This window comes from Diabrotica undecimpunctata, unplaced genomic scaffold, assembly GCF_040954645.1.
Source record: "Diabrotica undecimpunctata isolate CICGRU unplaced genomic scaffold, icDiaUnde3 ctg00000568.1, whole genome shotgun sequence".
Taxonomy (NCBI): Eukaryota; Metazoa; Arthropoda; class Insecta; order Coleoptera; family Chrysomelidae; genus Diabrotica; species Diabrotica undecimpunctata.
Genome location: NW_027311885.1, coordinates 6,190,618 through 6,200,000, shown reverse-complemented (window position 1 = coordinate 6,200,000; position 9,383 = coordinate 6,190,618).

The window sequence follows — 9,383 nt, the reverse complement described above, 5'->3', positions numbered from 1 at the left end:
TAAATTAAATTGACAAAAATCTTATGTACATATTTACAATTTGGTTTAGTCTTCTCAGTACCTGGCCTATTTATTCAAATTAAGCTTGACCTTGTCATATGGAACTAGTCTTATCGGCAAGCGAGTGTGTATCTGAAATTTTACGGTAACGTAGTATCGATTTAATAACAGCGGACGATAGGTACAAAGGAAGGAAAGGAACTCAACACGTCCCTTAAGTGATTCGGGTTAATAAGACACTCCTCGACAGTCTCAACACGACTGCTTCAGAGTACAGGTAGTGAAAAGCTCAACACGCTTTTCGGATAGCGGCGGTATGGGAGACGGAACAACTTGTGAACTCAACACGTCCACAAGCCGGGGTAGGGAAGAAGAGAACCTTCAGTCAACACCTGTCGATTCTGTCTCTATGAGGAAATGTTGCCGTTTATATAGCGAAACTTTGCCCTTTCTACTCTCGATACACTCCTACTTCATGGGTTGGTTCGCGCGCACGCTGGTTTAACGGTGATGGCTTTGACTCATCGTTACAACCTATTAGTCGCCCCTTACAAAAGGCAAGTCCTTCTTGCCTTGGCCATATTCTTATCTCTGCAATCCAAACAAACACACACATACACACACACTCACACACGCACACACACGCACACACGCACACACACACATATACACTCTTCACCACTCGACTCCTACCCATTAGTCGCCTCTTACGACAGGCAGGGCCTTCTTGCCACGGCCGTGTTATTATCTCTGCGAGCCGACTGGACACACACACACTCACACACACAAATACACACACACTCACACACGCACACACACACGCACACATTCACACACACACACATACACTCTTCACCTCTCGACTCCTACCCATTAGTCGCCTCTTACGACAGGCAGGGCCTTCTTGCCACGGCCGTGTTCTTATCTCTGCGAGCCGAACGGACACACACACACACTCACACACGCACACACACGCACACACGCACACACACACATACACTCTTCATCTCTCGACTCCTACCCATTAGTCGCCGCTTACGACAGGCAGGGCCTTCTTGGCACGGACGTGATCTTATCACTGCGAGCCGACCGGACACACACACACACACACACAAACACACTCGCACACGCACACACACGCACACACGCACACACAGACACACAAATACACTCTTGACCTCTCGACTCCTACCCATTAGTCGCCTCTTACGACAGGCATGGCCTTCTTGCCTCGGCCGTATTCTAATCTCTGCGAGCCGAATGCACACACACATACATACACATACACACACTCACACACGCACAAACACACACACACCCACACACGCACACACACATACACTATTCACCTCTCGACTCCTACCTATTAGTCGCCCCTTACAAGAGAAAGGGCCTTCTTGTCACGGCCGTGTTCTTATCTCTGCAAGCCGACTGGACACACACACACACACAAACACACTCGCACACGCACACACACGCACACACGCACACACACATACACTCTTCATCTCTCGACTCCTACCTATTAGTCGCCCCATACAAGAGGCAGGGCCTTCTTGTCACGGCCGTGTTCTTATCTCTGCGAGCTGACCGGACACACACACACTCACACACGCACACACGCTCACACGCAGACAAACACACGCACACACGCACACGCACACGCACACACTCTCCACCTCTCGACTCCTACCTATTAGTCGCCTTTTACGACAGGCAGGGCCTTCTTGCCTCGGCCGTGTTCTTATCTCTGCAAGCCGAACGGACACACACACACATACTCACACATGCACACACACACGCACACACGCACACACACATACACTCTTCACCTCTCGACTCCTACCTATTAGTCGCCTCTTACGATAGGCAGGGCCTTCTTGCCTCGATCGTGTTCTTATTTCTGCAAGCCGAACTAACACACACACATAATCACACACGTAAACACACACGCACACACGCACACACACACATACACTCTTCACCTCTCGACTCCTACCTATTAGTAGCCTCTTACGATAGGCAGGGCCTTCTTGCCTCGGTCGTGTTCTTATTTCTGCAAGCCGAACTAACACACACACATACTCATACACGCACATACACACGCACACACATACACACACACATACACTCTTCACCTGTCGACTCCTACCCATTAGTCGCCTCTTACGACAGGCAGGAACTTCTTGCCACGGCCGAGTTCTTATCTCTGTGAGCCGAACGGACACACACACTGACACACACACGCACGCACACACACACACACACCCAAATACACTCTTCACCTCTCGACTCCTACCCATTAGTCGCCTCTTACGAAAGGCAGGGCCTTCTTGCCACGGCCGTGTTCTTATTTCTGCAAGCCGAGCGGACACACACACATACTCACACACGCACACACACACGCACACACGCACACGCACACGCACACGCACACACGCACACGCACACGCACAGGCACACACTCTCCACCTCTCGACTCCTACCTATTAGTCGTCTCTTAGGACAGGCAGGGCCTTCTTGCCTCGGCCGTGTTCTTATCTCTGCAACCGAACGGACACACACACATACTCACACACGCACACACACACGCACACACATACACTCTTAACCTCTCGACTCCTTCCCATTAGCCGCCTCTTACGACATTCAGGGACTTCTTGCCACGGACGTATTCTTATCTCTGCGAGCCGAACGGACATACACACACACTCACACACACACGCACGCTCATACGCAGACACACACACGAACACACGCACACGTACACGCACACACATACACTCTTCACCTCTTCGCCTTATTCTTCTCTTACTTCAGGCAGGGCCTTCTTGCCTCGGCCGTATTCTTATCTCTGCAAGCCAAACGGACACACACACATATACACACACACTCACACACGCACAAACACACGCGCACACACACACACATACACTCTTCACCTCTCGACTCCTATTCATTAGTCGCCTCTTACGACAGGCAGGAACTTCTTGCCACGGCCGTGTTCTTATCTCTGCAAGCCGAACGGACACACACACACTCACACACACACACACGCACACACTCACACACACACGCACACACACACACACACAAACACACTCTTCACCTCTCGACTCCTACCCATTAGTCGCCTCTTACGACAGGCATGGACTTATTGCCTCGGCCGTATTCTAATCTCTGCGAGCTGAACGGACACACACACATACTCACACACGCACACACACACGCTCACACGCACACACACATACACTCTTCACCTCTAGACTCCTACCCATTAGTCGCATCTTACGACAGGCAGGAACTTCTTGCCACGGCCGAGTTCTTATCTCTGTGAGCCGAACGGACACACACATACATACACACACACACTTACACACGCACACACAAAGGAACAAACACACACACACATACACTCTTTATCTCTCGACTCCTACCAATTAGTCGCTCCTTACAGCAAGCATGGCCTTCTTGCCACGGCCGTATTCTTATCTATGCAAGCCGAACGGACACACACACCCATACACACACACACACTTACACACGCACAAACACATACACACGTACACACAAACGAACACACGCACACACACACGTACACTCTTCATCTCTTGACTCCTACCCATTAGTCGCTCCTTACAGCAAGCATGGCCTTCTTGCCTCGGCCGTATTCTTATCTCTGCAAGCCAAACAGACACACACACATACACACACACACACTTTCACACGCACACACACGCACACACACACACAAACACACACATACACTCTTCACCTCTCGACTCCTACCCATTAGTCGCCTCTTACGACAGGCAGGGCCTTCTTGCCACGGCCGTGTTCTCATCTCTGTGAGCCGACCGGACACACACACACTGACACACACACAAACACGCACACACTCACACACGCACGCACACACGCACAGACATACATACACTCTTCACCTCTCGACTCCTACCCATTATTCTTCTCTTACGGCAGGCAGGGCCTTCTTGCCTCGGCCGTATTCTTATCTCCGCAAGCCAAACGGACACACACACACATATACACACACACTCACACACGTACAAACACACGCACACACACACACACATACAGTCTTCACCTCTCGACTCTTATTCATTAGTCGCCACTTACGACAGGCATGGACTTATTGCCTCGGCCGTATTCTAATCTCTGCGAGGCGAACGGACACACACATACATACACACACACACTCACACACATACACACACACACACACTCACAAACACACACACGCACACACGCACGCACACACGCACACGCACACGCACACACGCACGCACACACGCACACACACATACATTCTTCACCTCTCGACTCCTATCTATTAGTCGCCTCTTACGACAGGCAGGGCCTTCTTGCCTCGGCCGTGTTCTTATCTCTGCAAGCCGAACGGACACACACACACACACGCACACACATACACACAAACACACGCACACAGGCACACACACACACACATACACTCTTAACCTCTCGACTCCTACCCATTAGTCGCCTCTTACGACATTCAGGGACTTCTTGCCACGGCCGAGTTCTTATCTCTGCGAGCCGAACGGGCACTCATACTTACATACACACGCACGAACACACGCACACACACACGCACACACACACAAATACACTCTTCACCTCTCGACTCCTACCCATTAGACGCCTCTTACGACAGGCATGTCCTTCTTGCCTCGGCCGTATTCTTATCTCTGCGAGCAGAACGGACACACACATACATACACACACACACACTTACACACGCACACACACACACATACACTCTTCATCTCTCGACTCCTACCAGTTAGTCGCTCCTTACAGCAAGCATGGCCTTCTTGCCACGGCCGTATTCTTATCTCTGTAAGCCGAACGGACACACAGATCCATACACACACACTCACACACGCACACACGCACATACACACACACACACATACACTCTTCACCTCTCGACTCCTACCCATTAGTCGCCTCTTACGACAGGTAGGGCTTTCTTGCCTCGGCCGTGTTCTTATCTCTGCAAGCCAAACGGACACACACACATACTCACACACGGACACACACACGCACACACACATACACTCTTCACCTCTTGACTCCTACCTTGTGATGTCCTCTCGTGGTAGTCACTATCCGGGTAGCTTTTAGACAGTCAGAGACAGAGTTCAAAATAAAAATAAAACTTTATTGTCTTCCTTAAATTAAATTGACAAAAATCTTATGTACATATTTACAATTTGTTTAGTCTTCTCAGTACCTGGCCTATTTATTCAAATTAAGCTTGACCTTGTCATATGGAACTAGTCTTATCGGCAAGCGAGTGTGTATCTGAAATTTTACGGTAACGTAGTATCGATTTAATAACAGCGGACGATAGGTACAAAGGAAGGAAAGGAACTCAACACGTCCCTTAAGTGATTCAGGTTAATAGGACACTCCTCGACAGTCTCAACACGACTGCTTCAGAGTACAGGTAGTGAAAAGCTCAACACGCTTTTCGGATAGCGGCGGTATGGGAGACGGAACAACTTGTGAACTCAACACGTCCACAAGCCGGGGTAGGGAAGAAGAGAACCTTCAGTCAACACCTGTCGATTCTGTCTCCATGAGGAAATGTTGCCGTTTATATAGCGGAACTTTGCCCTTTCTACTCTCGATACACTCCTACTTCATGGGTTGGTTCGCGCGCACGCTGGTTTAACGGTGATGGCTTTGACTCATCGTTACAACCTATTAGTCGCCCCTTACAAAAGGCAAGGCCTTCTTGCCTTGGCCATATTCTTATCTCTGCAAGCCAAACAAACACACACATACACACACACTCACACACGCACACACACGCACACACGCACACACGCACACACACACATATACACTCTTCACCACTCGACTCCTACCCATTAGTCGCCTCTTACGACAGGCAGGGCCTTCTTGCCACGGCCGTGTTATTATCTCTGCGAGCCGACTGGACACACACACACTCACACACACAAATACACACACACTCACACACGCACACACACACGCACACATTCACACACACACACATACACTGTTCACCTCTCGACTCCTACCCATTAGTCGCCTCTTACGACAGGCAGGGCCTTCTTGCCACGGCCGTGTTCTTATCTCTGCGAGCCGAACGGACACACACACACACACTCACACACGCACACACACGCACACACGCACACACACACATACACTCTTCATCTCTCGACTCCTACCCATTAGTCGCTGCTTACGACAGGCAGGGCCTTCTTGGCACGGCCGTGTTCTTATCTCTGCGAGCCGAACGGACACACACACACACACTCACACACGCACACACACGCACACACGCACACACACACATACACTCTTCATCTCTCGACTCCTACCCATTAGTCGCTGCTTACGACAGGCAGGGCCTTCTTGGCACGGACGTGATCTTATCACTGCGAGCCGACCGGACACACACACACACACACACAAACACACTCGCACACGCACACACACGCACACACGCACACACAGACACACAAATACACTCTTGACCTCTCGACTCCTACCCATTAGTCGCCTCTTACGACAGGCATGGCATTCTTGTTTCGGCCGTATTCTAATCTCTGCGAGCCGAATGGACACACACATACATACACATACACACACTCACACACGCACAAACACACACACACCCACACACGCACACACACATACACTATTCACCTCTCGACTCCTACCTATTAGTCGCCCCTTACAAGAGAAAGGGCCTTCTTGTCACGGCCGTGTTCTTATCTCTGCAAGCCGACTGGACACACACACACACACAAACACACTCGCACACGCACACACACGCACACACGCACACACACATACACTCTTCATCTCTCGACTCCTACCTATTAGTCGCCCCTTACAAGAGGCAGGGCCTTCTTGTCACGGCCGTGTTCTTATCTCTGCGAGCTGACCGGACACACACACACTCACACACGCACACACTCTCACACGCAGACAAACACACGCACACACGCACACGCACACGCACACACTCTCCACCTCTCGACTCCTACCTATTAGTCGCCTTTTACGACAGGCAGGGCCTTCTTGCCTCGGTCGTGTTCTTATCACTGCAAGCCGAACGGACACACACACACATACTCACACATGCACACACACACGCACACACGCACACACACATACACTCTTCACCTCTCGACTCCTACCTATTAGTCGCCTCTTACGATAGGCAGGGCCTTCTTGCCTCGGTCGTGTTCTTATTTCTGCAAACCGAACTAACACACACACATACTCACACACGCACGCACACACGCACACACATACACACACACATACACTCTTCACCTGTCGACTCCTACCCATTAGTCGCCTCTTACGACGGTAAGGAACTTTTTGCTACGGCCGAGTTCTTATCTCTGTGAGCCAAACGGACACACACACTGACACACACACGCACGCACACACACAAAAATACACTCTTCACCTCTCGACTCCTACCCATTAGTCGCCTCTTACGAAAGGCAGGGCCTTCTTGCCACGGCCGTGTTCTTATCTCTGCAAGCCGAACGGACACACACACACACTCACACACGCACACACACACACACAGGCACACTGGCACACACACACACATACACTCTTCACCTCTCGACTCCTACCTATTAGTAGCCTCTTACGATAGGCAGGGCCTTCTTGCCTCGATCGTGTTCTTATTTCTGCAAGCCGAACTAACACACACACATAATCACACACGTAAACACACACGCACACACGCACACACACACATACACTCTTCACCTCTCGACTCCTACCTATTAGTCGCCTCTTACGATAGGCAGGACCTTCTTGCCTCGGTCGTGTTCTTATTTCTGCAAGCCGAACTAACACACACACATACTCACACACGCACACACACACGCACACACATACACACACACATACACTCTTCACCTGTCGACTCCTACCCATTAGTCGCCTCTTACGACAGGCAGGAACTTCTTGCCACGGCCGAGTTCTTATCTCTGTGAGCCGAACGGACACACACACTGACACACACACGCACGCACACACACACACACCCAAATACACTCTTCACCTCTCGACTCCTACCCATTAGTCGCCTCTTACGAAAGGCAGGGCCTTCTTGCCACGGCCGTGTTCTTATTTCTGCAAGCCGAACGGACACACACACATACTCACACACGCACACACACACGCACACGCACACATACACTCTTCACCTCTCGACTCCTACCTATTAGTCGCCTCTTACGATAGGCAGGGCTTTCGTGCCTCGGTCGTGTTCTTATTTCGGCAAGCCGAACTAACACACACACTTCACCTCTCGACTCCTACCCATTAGTCGCCTCTTACGACAGGCAGGGCCTTCTTGCCACGTCCGTGTTCTTATCTCTGCGAGCCGACCGCACACACACACACACTCACACACACACACATACACACATACTTACACGCACACAGGCACACACGCACACACGCACACGCAAACGCACAAGCACTCGCACACGCACACACTCTCCACCTCTCGACTCCTATCCATTAGTCGCCCATTAAGACAGGCAGGGCCTTCTTGCCACCGACGCATTCTTATCTCTGCAGGCCGAACAGACACACACACACTCACACCCACACACATACACTCTTAACCTCTCGACTCCTACCCATTAGTCGCCTCTTACGACATTTAGGGACTTCTTGCCACGGACGTATTCTTATCTCTGCGAGCCGAACGGACATACACACACACTCACACACACACGCACGCTCACACGCAGACACACACTCGCACACACGCACACGCACAAGCACACGCACACACTCTCCACCTCTCGACTCCTACCTATTAGTCGCCTCTTACGACAGGCAGGGCCTTTTTGCCTCGGCTGTGTTCTTATCTCTGCAAGCCGAACGGACACACACACATACTCACACACGCATACACACGCACACACGCACACACACATACACTCTTCACCTTTCGACTCCTACCTATTAGTCGCCTCTTACAACAGGCAGGGCCTTCTTGCCACAGCCATGTTCTTATCTCTGCGAGCCGAACGGACATACACACACACTCACACAGACACGCACGCTCACACGCAGACACACACACGCACACACGCACACGCACACGCAAACACTCTCCACCTCTCGACTCCTACCTATCAGTCGCCTCTTACGACAGGCAGGGCCTTCTTGCCTCGGCCGTGTTCTTATCTCTGCAAGCCGAACGGACACACACACATACTTACACACGCACACACACACGCACACACGCACACACACATACACTCTTCACCTCTCGACTCCTACCTATTAGTCGCCGTTACGATAGGCAGGGCCTT